General features: G+C 42.7%; 1 protein-coding gene and 1 long non-coding RNA gene across 6 annotated transcripts in view; one reads left to right on the top strand and one right to left on the bottom strand.

Moving 5' to 3' along the window:
• Positions 1-256: 256 nt before the first annotated feature.
• Positions 257-2251, bottom strand: LOC127462292 (uncharacterized). Its single transcript, XR_007900399.1, has 4 exons — positions 1981-2251; positions 1321-1421; positions 734-824; positions 257-523 (listed from the first exon to the last, which is right to left on the bottom strand). It is a non-coding gene; the product is annotated as an uncharacterized LOC127462292 (long non-coding RNA).
• Positions 2252-8319: 6068 nt separating this feature from the next.
• DUSP16 (dual specificity phosphatase 16) overlaps positions 8320-14440 on the top strand; it is a 59576-nt gene continuing 53455 nt past the window's right edge. The window contains exon 1 of one of the 5 annotated variants that reach the window (XM_051770765.1): positions 8320-8453. The gene's annotated coding sequence lies outside the window, so the exon portion shown is untranslated. Of the gene's footprint in view, positions 8454-8596; positions 8738-9094; positions 9443-14440 lie in introns of those variants that run through there. The other 4 variants (XM_051770760.1, XM_051770762.1, XM_051770761.1 and 1 more) reach the window with 4 other exon arrangements.

Consider the following 14440-nt stretch of genomic DNA (forward strand, 5'->3'; position numbering starts at 1 on the left):
TTGATCAGAACCTTGTCCATTCCAGCACTTGACTATCTCCAAGGAGAGGAAAACCTCTCTAGGCATATCTTCCAGTGTTTGACCACCCTCAGTCTAAAGAGCTCTTTTCTGTTGTCAGATGGCAAATGTCAACCTAACGACTGTCAAAAAGAGTAGTTTGCTGTACTTCTGTTGGATTAGCAAGACACACTAACTCCTGTTGCATTATAACAATGCCAGATCCACAGCAAGGATCACAGTAAGAAGCAGAGGGTAGGAAACCGTGAGCTAGAGCATCACCTGATAGATGGGCTCAACCAAGACATCTGTTTGCATCTTCTCAACCTCTGTACACCCATGCCACTGACACATTGGTTCACTCTTTCTCTACCAATTGCTGTGCATCCTTGTTTCTATTTTGCCATCTCATCTCCAGTGGCTGAAGTCTTTGTTCATTCACACGCCGTTAACCAAACAGAAACCACACTCTTCTTTCAGTGACGTCCAGCTTACAGCATTTGTGCAACTGCATCCTGATCTCCTGCTGGCATTATATGGTAAGAAGGTATTTTAAATGAATCATCAGTTATAATAGCCATTTTTCTTAAACTGTAGCTGACATCATTTAATTGTAGGTACTAGTACAAAATAACAGATGAATAAACATATAATTTCTGCAACTTAGTAATCAGACAGGCCCTTTGAACAGGGGCTTCTTTTTCCTTTTATATTCTGGAACTCGAATCTCATTTACCATTTTCCCGTAACTGTCTCCACTTGACTGGCTCACAAAAGACTGCGTCCTCACATGTTCCTGTCTAGGAAGTTCTTCTGAGCTTTCACAGCTGCCGAGAAAAAATGTCTTGGAAAGTCATGTCCTCTACTTAAAACTCCACCTCTTAAAAAACTTTCTGCCCCCTCTGATTTCATAATACCCGTTTAGATTTTAAATGGTCGTGAAGAGGCACATTCTTCAGCATAAATTTGTCTGGAACTCATCATCATTTGATCAATGGCTTGAAACAATTTTTAATGACTGGAGAGTCAACAAGCCAAATTTATATCTAAAGTAAGCATATGCGTCTTCGAATAAGTCATAAGAATTCTGAGGCAGACCTTTACAAAGAAAAAAAAATCATATTTGCAGCCCTGTGCTTTACCCACATTGACTTTCTCCCCTTCTTTTTGCAGGCCAAACATAAACCAGGGTTTTAAACGTTTCTAATACATTAACGATTCTTCCCCGGCTAAAAGGAGAACAAGTGGCAAACTGCTTTGAGGCATAAATGTTCTTGCAAGATTTTCAACCCCTCCGTAGAGCTAAAAGAGTTGTACCCATACCTAACACACAGAAGACAGGTTGTTCCTGAGCATCAGAAGGGTAGTCAAGAAGGCAATATAAAAATAAACCAGCAGTCCTTCACCTCACCTCCACCTTGCACCTAAAAAAAAGAAAAAAAAAGGAAGAAAAAAAAAAGACATGCTCTGAGATTTTCTCTGCTCTCTGTTGTTGACAATTGGGCTAGTATTAGAGTGACAATTTTTTGACCAGTGCATTCAACAAAATAAGATACTGTTCCAAGTTAACAGTCTTTTTTCTGAAGAATCTATTTTTACTGTAAGGTCAAAATATTGATGTTCTGGGTGTTATCCACTTAAAAGTTTACATGAATGAAAGCTTGTAAATGCAGGTCATTGTGGTGCTATGTCCTTCTTTCCCACAGCATCAGCTAATAGTAATTAACTTGATTTTCTTTCCCATTTTAGAAATCAAGTTTATTTTTCATGTCCATTATGGGTTTGTCTGCCTTTTCCTTTTTTGATATTAGGCTCTTTTTATCTATTACGTACATTTTAATGATTCCATGGAATAAAAATATCTCTCTCTCACAATCCATTTGAATAACAATGTAGTTTCACTTGCATATTACTGCAACACCCAAACTGCATCTTAGAAATAAAATAAAAAGTAACCTCTCTAATCCATGATGTTTAGGTTACCTGTAGGTGTCAGAAGCTGTTAAAGGTACACAGAAGCAACAAAATGGATCAGGAGCAATGGCGAAGACTCTAAAACTGTCACAAAATTTTTTCTCCTGTGCACATATCTTGAAAAGAAAAATACTTTAAAACAAGTAAATATAAATAAACTGGTCTTCATTACCACAGGTTATACATTCTCTTTCTACATTCAGACTTTTAAACTATTTTCCTGATTGTGAACTTATTTTAGCATGCTGTCAGTACAGTAACTTTGTACTTATTGCTTTATATTGACCCAAATGACATTTCATGTATCACAACTTCTAAATATTTTATGAATGCTATCTTTTTTTTCTTGTATCCTTGGTACTCTTAGGAAAATACTTCACAAGAAATTTAAAATATATTAATATTTTAATATCAATATATTAATATTAATATTATTACTGGTAAATATGGTAATTACTATATCTCACTTCATCTAAAGTATTCAAACAGTTAAAAAGAAGGATATGAATAGTCAAAGACTTCATACATTTTCTGTTGCCTTCATAATAAACACAAATACATTTTACTTCTGATTCCTGATTGGCCACAAACAAAACATGAACATACAAAACTACTCTCCAGATAGTATGAATTAGCATAGCAACTGAAGTGTTAGTTGAGCAATGATGATTTACACCATCTGTGCTTACAGCCCATTACTAGTTGCTTTCAATAGAAGTATCCCAGCCTACAGACAAGTGACTAACAGTGAGTAAGAGCTAAAAGTAAGTGAGGTGGGTGTTTATTGTGACAACTATCTTAATTTCTGGAATGTGTTTGTGATTTTTTTTTTTTAACGTATGAGCTTTTTTGTTGGTTTTATTTAAATATTTTCTCTTTAGATATACAGAAAAGTGAGAAATGTTACTAGTTAAGTTTTTCAGTTGCTGTAGATTTGTCTGAACTTGTTGTTTCTTGAAAGCACTATTTCATCTATCTGTTTCCTGGTGACAACATGTTATTATGCTCCTTTTCTGTAAATAATATTTATTATGATCTCCAATTTCAAAGGCCTCCTCAAAACTTAATCTTGCTGTTTTATTCAGAAGTGGCTTGACCATGACTTTTTTCTGCTTAAGATTATTAGAATTTATCAAAACCCCCTAAGCTTCAAAAAGGCCATTCATAGAACCAAAAATTATTACTTCTTCCTTTATCTTTTCTCACTGTCTTCTGTTGTATATCTCACTTATAGTCTTTGTATGTGTATGTGTCTCTCTGTTTGCAAACTAAGCCAACAAACTTTCATGCAAGTGCTTAATTTTAATAAATCTGCCTGCTTATGTAAGTAAAAAAAAAAAGTTACTATCTCTTTTGTGAGATGGAAGAGAGGAGAGGGAAAAGAATGAGTTAGTGGTTAGATTTGGAATTTAAGAGAACTTGGTTCAGTTCTCTGATCTGCAACCATCTTGCTATACTATTTAGAATGAGTTACTTTATCTTAATAAGTCAGTCTTATATCCATAAAACATGCATTCATGATACTCTGTCCCACAAAAGACTTGGAAAAATAAAGAGTACTCAGAAACTATAGAGATAGGAATTATGTAATTTCCTATTGAGTAATGAATATAGGGTTTGTGAAGTAAGAAGATACAGGGAAGCAGACAGCTAAAGCTCTCTTTCGCTTTTTTTTCTGCACTTTCTGCTGCTCTGGTTCCTGTAATTCTCCTTTTCTCTTCCACTGCTCCAAATCACCCACTGTCATCCTACAGAGAACAAGAATATTGCTTCATCTTGTCTTAAATTCCTCCCAACTCAAAGACACATATCTGCATTGAACCTAGATCTCTCCACTTGCATACTAACTCTAGCTCATTTGATGTGCTATGAATTTGGCAGTCCTAGAGAAGCTACAGGGAAGTATGAAAACTATCTGCAGTGACTAACTAATGAGGCTATTCTTATTTAACCATTTTCCAGAGGAATAGAGCTTCCCAAAGTCTGATGCACACATGGAAGGGAAGGAAGGGAAGAATAGGAAGATACTGGGTGTTCTCAACTCACTGTCTTTCCCTGAGCATTGCTACTTGGCACCCTACATCTTTGATGCCTGCATTTCTCATGCTACTCAAATTCCTCCTCTCTAGACTGAGTTCTGTGATCTCCCACTGATCTCCAGCTACAAACTTTTCTCCCTCTTCTGCTCTTTCCCCACTCTCAGTCTGACATCTTCTATTTGTACTGGTTTTCAAATCCTCATGTTCCCATTGCTGCTCTCCTATAAACCTGTGCTGCTCTTACTGCTGTACCCTGCTCTATGTGCCAACAAAGCCAGTGCTATCTAAAAATGCTATGTTTCAATGTGGGTATTTCGGCAACGCTTCTACTTTTAAATACCCTGTTGGTAGCAGTCTGCTCTGAAAGCAGATTAGGCCAAACTACCCCCTGCCCCTGAAGCTGTCCATGAAAATGTCATCAACTCACTTCCCATCTTGGGTTTCCCCAATCCAGTATAGCCAAAACAAACCAGTGCAACTGACTTCTACTATTTAAACTGCTTAAGCTGCTCTGGTTGACTTTGGCCAAAACAGTTTTGGGAGGGATTGAGTGAGCAGCTTATAGGTAGATAGGGGAGGGGGTAACCTTTGGCAGAAGACAGCCATGATGGTGACTGGGAACGGTCTGGGAATGGTAACCTCTTCAACAACTCCACTTCAGCCCATGGAGGAAGTGAGCACCCACAAGGGGATTTTAAAGCATAGTATATTCTGTGCTTAAAGATCAATTCTCAGTTATTTCGCAAGAGGTTTCTCTGGCAAACCACTCCTTTCCACTGTGCAGAAAAAACAATGACGTTACTCAGGCTGTCGTTCATGTTTCCCCTGTTTAATCACTGCTAACTGATTAACCAAGTGAAGTGCCACAAAATCCATTAGCTGGAAAAGGAATAAAAACCTATGCTAGCTTTCACGAATAAAGAAAGAGAAACCTTTGTAAACAAGGTGCATGAGCTCCAGCTCTTGAAAGTACCTACCTATTCCCCCTCCCTAGCCCCCCAGGAATAGGGGCAGTGAGGGGTGACACACTTGCAGTGTCAAAGTTTGAGGGCTGTTGCATAGCCTGCTGGATAGCCACCATAATACATTTTGCCCTTGTTTTACCCCATACAGACACTTCTGGTCTTCTTATCTCATGAGCTTGATAAGGAGGCACAAGAAAGGAATGCTACCTTTGACTCCTTTGGTACCATTTTGTCAAAAAGGACCAGTGAGCCGAGGCCAAAAAACCCATCAACAGAAATGTAGCAAAATACATTCCATAGAATGGATGGACCTTTGAAAACTTAGGAGGGAAGGTCAGCAGCCAGGGACACCAACAAGGCTGGGTACTCCCTTTTCAAGGTGGTTCAGGTGTTTGCCAAGCTAATGCCTGACTCTCTCCCTGGTTTGCACCTGCAGTTCAGGTCATTTCCAAGAGTCTGCTGTGCAAGTGCTAGGGAGGATTGAAAGGTTTTCAAGGGGAAAAAAAAAAGTTAAGCTGTACATGCAAACAAGTTCCTGCTCCTACAAGAGGCATGTCAGCTCACACTTTGTCCATTGCAAACAGGAGGTAAAGAACATGGCTCCTGCTCTCAATGAGGTGAGGTCTGATGCTGCCTTGTTTGAGTCCTCCTGATTTCTTCTGTTTGTGTCTTCAGATTAGCAACAAACCTGTCCAGTTTAACCCTGCAATGTTCTTCCAGATCAGATTCTCAGCTCAAGCTCAGCTGAAAAGAAAAAGTTATTCTTAGTAACTATTTCAACATGTAGGAATTGTGATATAACTGGTTTAGTTGCACCTTTTATTACATTAGGAAAAGAAATAACCTGACTCTCTATTGAAAAAGCTTTAACTTGCTGTTCTAGTACAGACATTTTTGTATACATCCTTTTTTTTTCAACTAAAAAGAAAAATATTTCAAGAAGATCACAAGTACTTCTTATTTTTACAATTTTACAGTCAGGAAACTTTTACAGTCCCACAATTAAAAAAAAAAACAACCAGTTACATAAGGTGTTACCAAGTTGAGATGACAAAAGGGAAGGGAGCATTGAAATGTCTTTCCTCCTCACCACGCACCTCTCTCCACTGCTCCCCACTTCTCTTTGTGAAGGATAACTGTGCTGGAACTATTTGTTCCTGCACTTCTCTGATCTGAATAAGCTGGGGCACTGGCTGTTACCTCCAGTTTCTCTGGCACGCTCTTCGATCCCCTTCATCAAAATGGGTCAGTTCTAGCTCTCTTAATCTCCAGTTAATTGTGCAGATTTTTCTTACTGTGGTCACTTTGGGGGTTTGCAAAAGCCACCTGCAGGGCTACTGGTCAATTGAGACGAAAGGGCAAAACTGCTCTTCAGCTACCACAAGACAGACGTGTGCAAAATAGCAAACAAACAGACTGATGTTAATTGCTTTACCATAATTTCTTCACTGCTTTTGATCTTTTGTCTCTGTCTTATGGAGCTTGGGTTTCTCTCTCTCTCCTGCATGCTTTGCACTCCATTGCACAGGATGTGACTGTTCAGTATGAGTGCCAACAAGGCTTCCTCATGAGGGGACAGCTCACAACTCCTTAACACTAGGCACTTCATCAAGGTCGTTCTTGGTCAATTTTGTCAGGGCAGAGACCACCACCATACAATTTGTTCTGAGTTGCCTGCTTCCTGAAACACCAACCACACAAACCACTTTACTGTGATAGTCATGTGCCTTTCCAAAGGCACTTTGTTTGAAGAGATAGCCACCAAGAACAAAGGACCCGTGCAGTTAATTCTCTCTCTCATGATGTGTTTCAAGGGTTTCTGGCACAGGGATTCAAAAGCCATCAGAGGTGACTGACTGGAGTTTGGTGTGCAAGATGTCCTGTGCATCCAGCAGTGCTGGCAGGCTCCCTGTAGTGATGGTGCCTCTGAGGAAGAAAGAGAACTGCAGAATATTCTGGTGTACCTGCAAGAGGGATGCCTAAGACAGATAGGACCCATCCAACCCCTCGCCAATTCAGGTTGGTACTAGCCATAACAGATACATGTTAAGACAAAGGCTTCTGTGTATCTGCGCAGATTTTCGCTTTTTCCAAGTTATTGGCTGAAGATTTTTAATTTTTTTTATTTAACAAGGTTACTTAAAGGGCAAAGGCCCTGAACGTTCCACGTGGCCCACAAGGTGCTCTGCCCACATCAAGTGAAGGGACTTGACATTTTAAGGTCCCCTTCCTTCCCTGAACCACTCTGTGATTATATGATTCTATAACACCACCACTGGAGGAACCGACGCCTTAACACCGTAACAGTTCAGCATCGCACCGCACAGCGTCACAAGGCAGAAGGCCAGACCGATATTTACGGAGCCAGCCGGGGCGCTTGTCCCCTCGGCTGGTGGCACCGAGGGCAGCGGGACCGCGCCCGCCAGGCCGTCGCGCTGCACCACACGGCCGTGGCTGCCCCGGCCGGGCATGGAGGGGCCGCTGAGGCGGGGCGGCCGCTGCCGAGAGGGGCCGGCAAAGGAGCGAGGGCCGCGCGGCGGAGCCGCCTCCCCGTCCCACGCCGCGGGGGCGGCTCGGTGAAATCGCTCCGCGGCCCCGGCTCCTCCCAGGGGCGGCCCGGTGGCTGCAGCGGGAGGCTGGGGGCAGCGCGTTCCCCTCGGTGACAGCTGGGGCGGCCCGAGCGCCCCGCCGCCATCGCCTCCCAGCGCTGGGGCTGCGCGGCCGCCGTGTCCCCGCAGGGATCCTCTCTCGCCGCTCCTCCTCTTTCTCCTTCACCCTCTCCCCCCACCTTCACCCCCCGTCTGAGTTCATTCACTGGGATTGGTTTCAAATGACGCCATCGCTTTATTTTTATACCAATGACCTCATCCCAGCAGCTTGAAGTTTACTGACCAGCAAAACTCTTTCTCTCGTTCGTTCCTCTCCTTGTGCCTGCTCTTCCCGTGTGTTTGTCGTCCTTTGGGTCATTCTGGGAACCGAAGGCTTTAAAAAAACCGAACAAAACCAAACAAAAAGACCAAACGCACACACAAAACCCCCTAACTCCCAAACTTTTTCCGTCCTCCCTGGCTTTTCAGTGTGTGTGTCCCCCTCATCACTGTCCCCTTTTAATTTTTTCAAGCCATCTTGGTGGGGGGTGGGGAAAGAAGAAGGAAAGAGAAAAAAAGAGCTCCAAGGCTCCAAATGTTTCCTTTTTCTGGTCCTCTCCCCTCCCACCTTCACGCTTCCCACTCTTAAAAAAAGAGCCGAATGTATTTTTTTCTGTTCCTTTTTAATTTTAAAATTGCTGGGGTTTGGTTGGGTTTTGATTATGTTTTTTCTTGTTTTGTTTTTTCTTTTTTCTTACTGAAGAAGGGAAAAGAGGAGCTTTCCTAGAGACTGGAAGCAGACAAAGTTGTTTCGGGCGGCAGCCGCGAGGCTGGTGGCAATTAGTTTTATCCTTGCCGAGGGGACAGACAGACAGGCAGGGGGTGACACAGTAAGTGCCGGGAGCAGCGCACGGACCGGCGCTCCGGGGCCGGCCCGTGGAAGCCAAGTCGGGAGGGGGCGAGGGGCGCGGGGGGGGCCGGGCACGGCCGGGCCGGGCTGGGCGGGGAGAAGGAGGAGGAGGGGGAGGGAGGTGAGGGAGAGGCGGGCGGTGGGAGCCCTCCCTCCCTCCTCCCGCATGCCCTTCCCCGCCGCCCCCTCACCTCCGGAGGAGAGCGCCCGCAGTGGACAGGTCGCTGCTCTGGCCCGGGCAGGCTCCGGCCGCTTCTGCAGGTGGTAAGAAGGGGGCTGAGAGGGAGGGGGTACGGCACAGGCACGGCACTGGCGGCCGCCCCGCGCTCCCCTACCTGCTGCCGGCACCCGGCCCCCTGCTGCCCGCGGCCGCTCCTGTCTCCCCGTCCCTTCCTTTTCCACCTGCCTCTCCTCGTGAGAGGAGGAAGCCGGGCGCTGTTCGTGCCCGGGCCGGAGTCAGCCGCGGCTGGAAGAAGGATGGGTAGGAGCCCGCTGGCTGCCCCGCAGAGGGTTCGGGGGGCTGCTCATGAGGCGCGGCGTGCGCGGCTGCCTTGCTAAACTTAGCCAAGAGCGCTGGCTCCGAACAGGGTCTCCGCTGCTTAAAATGGTCGGGGATGCTTTAAAGCCCCGGAGGGCTCCCGAAGAAACGTTGAAGTTCTGCCTTCGACTTGGAAAACGTTTAAAATTGAGGCAGTTGACAAAATGGAGGGCTGCCGCGGCGTCCAGGAGCGAGGCAAATTGCAAATTGTTAACCTGGCATCGCGCTCGCCTCAGCTTCCAGCTCGGCGGCTGGCGCCGGGACGCGGCCTGTGACAGATCCCCGGTCCCAGCTTTGTTTCCCTCCAGCCCGAGAAAGCGGCGGGATGCGGAGCTGAGCGCGCATCGGTGCCTGCCGAACCAGGTGTATGGGATGTGCCTGTTGCAAAGTCTGACCAATGGCAGGATTTTTCAGCGGCCAAAACCCACTTGGTTAGTTGACAGATGAGAAGCTGGGGTGTTTTCTTGGTTTTTGTTTTTTTTGTGGTTTTTTTTTTTTTTTAGAAAAGAAAAAACAGGAGATTTTACTTTCTTTAATTGTCATTTCAGCTGGTTGGAATAGAAAATCGATCTTTTTGGTTTTTCTTCAAATAAAGAGTGTAGTCAAGCGAGCTGTATTGTCTGACTAACGTTTTTGGTTCAAACATTTGGTGTATACCCAGCAGTATAAACAGATCTATGCTGGTTTTGAAAACTAAAAGCATATTAAACTGTTCCTTTTTGCAAGGGTGTGTGTTGGGGTCTTAAAAGAAAAAAACCCAACCAAACCCCCCAAATGATTTTGTAATCCTTGCTTTGAGATTTGTGCTATTCCTGGCAGTGTGTGGTTTGGTAGATACAGAGTTTACGAAGTCACAACTGGCTAAACAGGAGTTGGTTTAGACTCTTGTGTTTTGAGGGGAGGTGGAAAAATAGTAAGTCTTAATTTCTTTTTATGGTGTTTATCCCACAGCCCATTGGAGATTGAAGCATTCATCACAGTTGTTTATGTTGGTTGTCTGGGAGTTTCTGCTCAAATGTGGAGCAAGTATGCAACAGGGAGGTGTACGTGTATTTTTAGCTTTCATTTTTAATGACAAAAGATACAAAGAATAGTGATATTCACAAGTCAGTCCTGTGTTTACTGAGTATGCTTATTAATATTTTGAGGATAAAATCTATAAAAAATATCTGAGGTGTAAAAATTCTGGTCATTATGCTTGTTACAGTAAGTCTTAATACACAAGTCCCTTTTTAAACGAACAAAGAAGTAAAAACCGCAGAGGTGTTAGTTCTGTGCTAGAGATGGTAGCTTCAAAATGCTTTATGGTTTAATACATGTGGAAAGGTCCAGAAAACCAAACCAAGCATTTAAAAATGCAGAGTGTTGTATAAAGATACCTAAATATATCCCTGCTCCAGTAGGTTCGTTTTTGTTAGCTACCTAAGCAGATTTAATGAAACAAAATCACACCAGAAAAACTTCTGTGGGAGATAGTGAGTTCAATTATGCTTGTTTCTGTGAAATGCATGCTCTTCTTTCAGCGGAGGCAGCTACTCTGGCAAGGATATTTGCTTTTAGCTAGAATAGCTTCAACTGCCCATAGGAATAATATTGGCAGAAGCTGTGCTGCTGTACTTGTAGGGTGAGTGAAGTCATATGGAGTTAGTAGAAATTTGATGATGGGATGGCTCAGTCACTCTTCTGCTTATCAGGTTAGTGATTCGTGTAGGCCTTACGAAGCGCTCAAAGGCTAAATTCAGGCTCTGTTCTAGACCTTCATAAGAAATGCCAAATGGACAAATTAGCCCTTCATTTCTGTTACTCGCATTAATCTGCAGGTGAGCTCTGCTCCAGTGTGTCGGGCAGTAAGAGATGTGTGCAGGGTTAGGGCTTTGCTCAGTCACCTGTCTTTTTAAAGTTTGACGCCTTAATCCTCAGGCCTATTCACCAGTTTTCACTGTTTTCAAAATACGATTTTTCTAAGATATACAATAAGCACAGCATTTTTTCCCTCTCAAAAAAAATGAGGCAGGATGATAGCTTTCACCTTACATTATGTCTGTTGAATTTTCTGCTACTTTTTTTTTTCTTTTTCCTTTCCTATAACAGCAGTCAGAAAAGCACTATAGATATTATTCAAGTGCTGACAGTCCTTAATAGCCAGATGGCGTAGAGTAGTTACTGTCAAAGGATGAGGTGTGGAAGGATTGACACATCCCTTCCTTTTTCTTTTCCACTTTTTTTCCCCCCTAGAAAGAAACATGGTTTTGGCCTGCGACTCCAGTGAATCTGGCCCTATGGATTTGTTTTTATGATAATTACTAAATGCTTCTTGCAATGTTGCACTGTTTTGTGCTTGGTTCTGTAATGGTATATCCATGATTATTTAAGAAGAATTATCCAGATGCTGTTTTTCTGGGTAATAGAAAAGTAAGCATGTCCCTAATGTGCTAAATAGTACATTCACTTTCCCTACAATTTTTTAGGGACTGCTTCCAGAATTAGTGTTGTGACATGGGGTTTCTGTAGAATATTTTAAATATCAGTATCTACGTATCATATCAATATCGGTAATATTTCTCTGGTTTCTTTGGTATCCTCCTCATAAACAAAGAGTAATGTATCATTCTTTAGGGCTGTCAGTTGCATATGTGGCCTCTACTTTCTGCACAAATCAAAAACCATAGGTATGCCTGCTGTCTGAAGATATTCATGGCAACAGGTTAGTTCGTATCACCACTTCTCTTTAGATTGGTATTATTTGGAGCTCGTTAGCTCCAAATAGCAGATCTCTATTATAGTTACTCTGTAACCTCCTATAACACGTAAAGGAAGCCAAAAATACACATTAATGGTAAAGTTTGGAATTTTAACTTCTAGGTTTACGTAGTTTTAATCTGAGCAGTTCTTGGTTTGCTTATGGATAGGGCCTGTTGGCTGCTATCGTAGTCTCCAGTGGAGATGATGTTGGCCACCAGTGAATTCCTCACCAGTCAAAGAAAATCTGCATTTAGGATGTGTATATGGAGGATGAGAGGGAAGATGGGCGTGAGTTCAAGGCCTTGCATTTCCTTCTGCTTCGCTTTGTGGTCTGCTGCTGAGCCAAGACTGACCTACTCGGAATTGGCTCTGGGAAGGCTGGCAGCTTTCCATGTCGTGTCCCTATGAAATGCTCCAACAGCTGAAAAAAAAACCCCAACCAAAATTAATAATTGGCCAAGCTAGGAAAGAGGGGGAAGAGTGTTTTTTCAATGAAGGGAGGTTTCTGGTGGGGCTGTGGGGATTCAGCAAGGACCTTCCCAAGCTCCCATGGTGCTGTTTTTCTCTGTTTTCACTGCCTGAAGCTGTAACATATATGAAAGGAACTCCTGAAACAAGGTTCTTCTTTAAAGGGGAATTCAGTTATCTCTGCTCTCTCTTGGTTAAAATAGGACATATACATAGCCAGTAACTTATACAGCTTTCCTTTAAGTGTGTTCTTGGAACTTTTTCCCTGTGTAGTATGATTTTTCATGCTGTTCCTCATAAACTATGCCTCCTCAGGTACGTTTGCACTCTTGTTTGGTTTCAAGCTGAAGATATAAACTTTTATCATTTGTTTAGCAAATAAAGATACAAAAGTAGAGGTTTGCAGAGGCTTTCATTAGTTGAGAATAAATTTAATTTTTTCTCCTTAAGATCTTTTTACATGCTAGCCAGAATGATAGTCGGCTAAAATTATGTGAAAAAAATTCTTCATAAAATCATAACCGTGTTCCATTACATTAGTTTGGCAGAAAACTGACACATTTTATAATATTGGGAGTGAAATAGTGTTACCCGTTTTCGTTGTGCTTGACTTGCTTTTGCTTTGCTATAGTAATCTATGAATTGAGCCTGTTGACTAAATGATAGATCAGTGACTTATACAGATAGTCTCTTTTTAGACATCCATGCCTGCTTGTCTGATGTTTTTTACATTACTGAAGGCATTGTGGGAGGCAAAAAAATGAGTCTCAGTGTAGCAACACTGGAATGAGAACTTTACAGAGAGCATAAACTGAGGAGGACAACGGGGACTAATTGTATGAAATTCCTTTTATGCACACGTTCTTGAGTTTGAATAACTAATATGTATTCAGCCTGCTGTATTAGAAGGCTTTGGCTCTGCATGTGTAGCATAGATGTTGCTCTCAAAATAGGAAAGGAACTCTCCCTTCTTCCACACTATTCCAGATAAAATTGATTTAGTACTGCGTTTTGCTTCTGCTGAACCCCTAGTAAAGCATGTTTAAAGGCTGAATAATTCATAATGTTAGAGATATAAATGCCATGCTTTTAATAGCCCAAGTTGTTTGTGCTTCTTGATTGCTAGGTGTAAGACTCATTCACCCCAGACTTTAAAGACTCAAATCCCGTGCCAGGACTTGGGTTTCTACCTGCAAGATGGTGCTTGCAGGGATGTGCTTTTCTCCACAGTGTGTATTTCACAAAGTCTGTACAGTCTCTTAAGCATGAAAGCCGTCCATCTTCTAAACACTATCTTACAAATACAAGCAAAGAGTATGAACTACACTTCAAAGGGCTTTTCTCGGCATGCCATCCTGCTGCTGAAACAAGCCTTACTTTCAGAGGTGATTTGAAAGCATCAGGAACATTTGCCTGAAGAACATGCATGAGATTACTCTCCACTCATTCTATTAATGCTGTCTGGAATACTTATAGAGCCTATCACCTATACAGTTCCCACAAGTGTTTTGTTACAAGTGCTTAGGTGTTGGGATTTCATACCTTCCTTCTTTAAAAATCATGCGTGGGACACAGCTTTGCTGTCCCTTTTCTTGGTAGTCTGTTTGAACTCTGGAAAACTGGGTGGGAAGAGAGGTGGAGGGGGAAGAAGCTTTGTGTTACAGGTCTTTCTTCTAACTCATATTCTAATCATATTCAGAAGTGCCTTTAGAAACTAGGAGGATTTAGGTAGAGGCCTCATATTAAAAATACTTGGGGAGCAAATAGAATCATCTTCAGCCCGGCTTCCACAAAGATTCATAAAACTCTGCCAATTTTTAAGCAAGAAGAAAGACTACTCCAGCAAAGGACTACAGCAGTAATCTTAGTGCTCTGGGTTGACATGTTGTTAGGTCCAGATAAGTTTAAAAATATGCACTAGATTGAATCCAGATTAGCAGAAGGCAAATGGTGTCACCACTTCAGTAGGGCTCCCTCTGTCTGTCACAAGACCCTGTGTGCAAGGCAGGTGCACTGCGAATTGGGGATGGGCTGTGAAAATCTCTCCTTCCATAGTCTGCTTGGAGTTCTGCATTGATGGCAAGTCTCTTCTCATAGCAAGAGGACTCAGTACCTTCTTCCCTTTTCTCCCAGACTACTCCCACATCATTTCAATTTCCTAAAAGCTCTCAGGCTTTTACACAGTGAGTGTTCTGAGGCCTTACTGAGGAAAGATAATC

The sequence above is a fragment of the Manacus candei genome, unplaced genomic scaffold (assembly GCF_025592945.1).
Source record: "Manacus candei isolate 608988 ecotype Guabito, Panama unplaced genomic scaffold, ASM2559294v1 h1tg000124l, whole genome shotgun sequence".
Lineage (NCBI taxonomy): Eukaryota > Metazoa > Chordata > Aves > Passeriformes > Pipridae > Manacus > Manacus candei.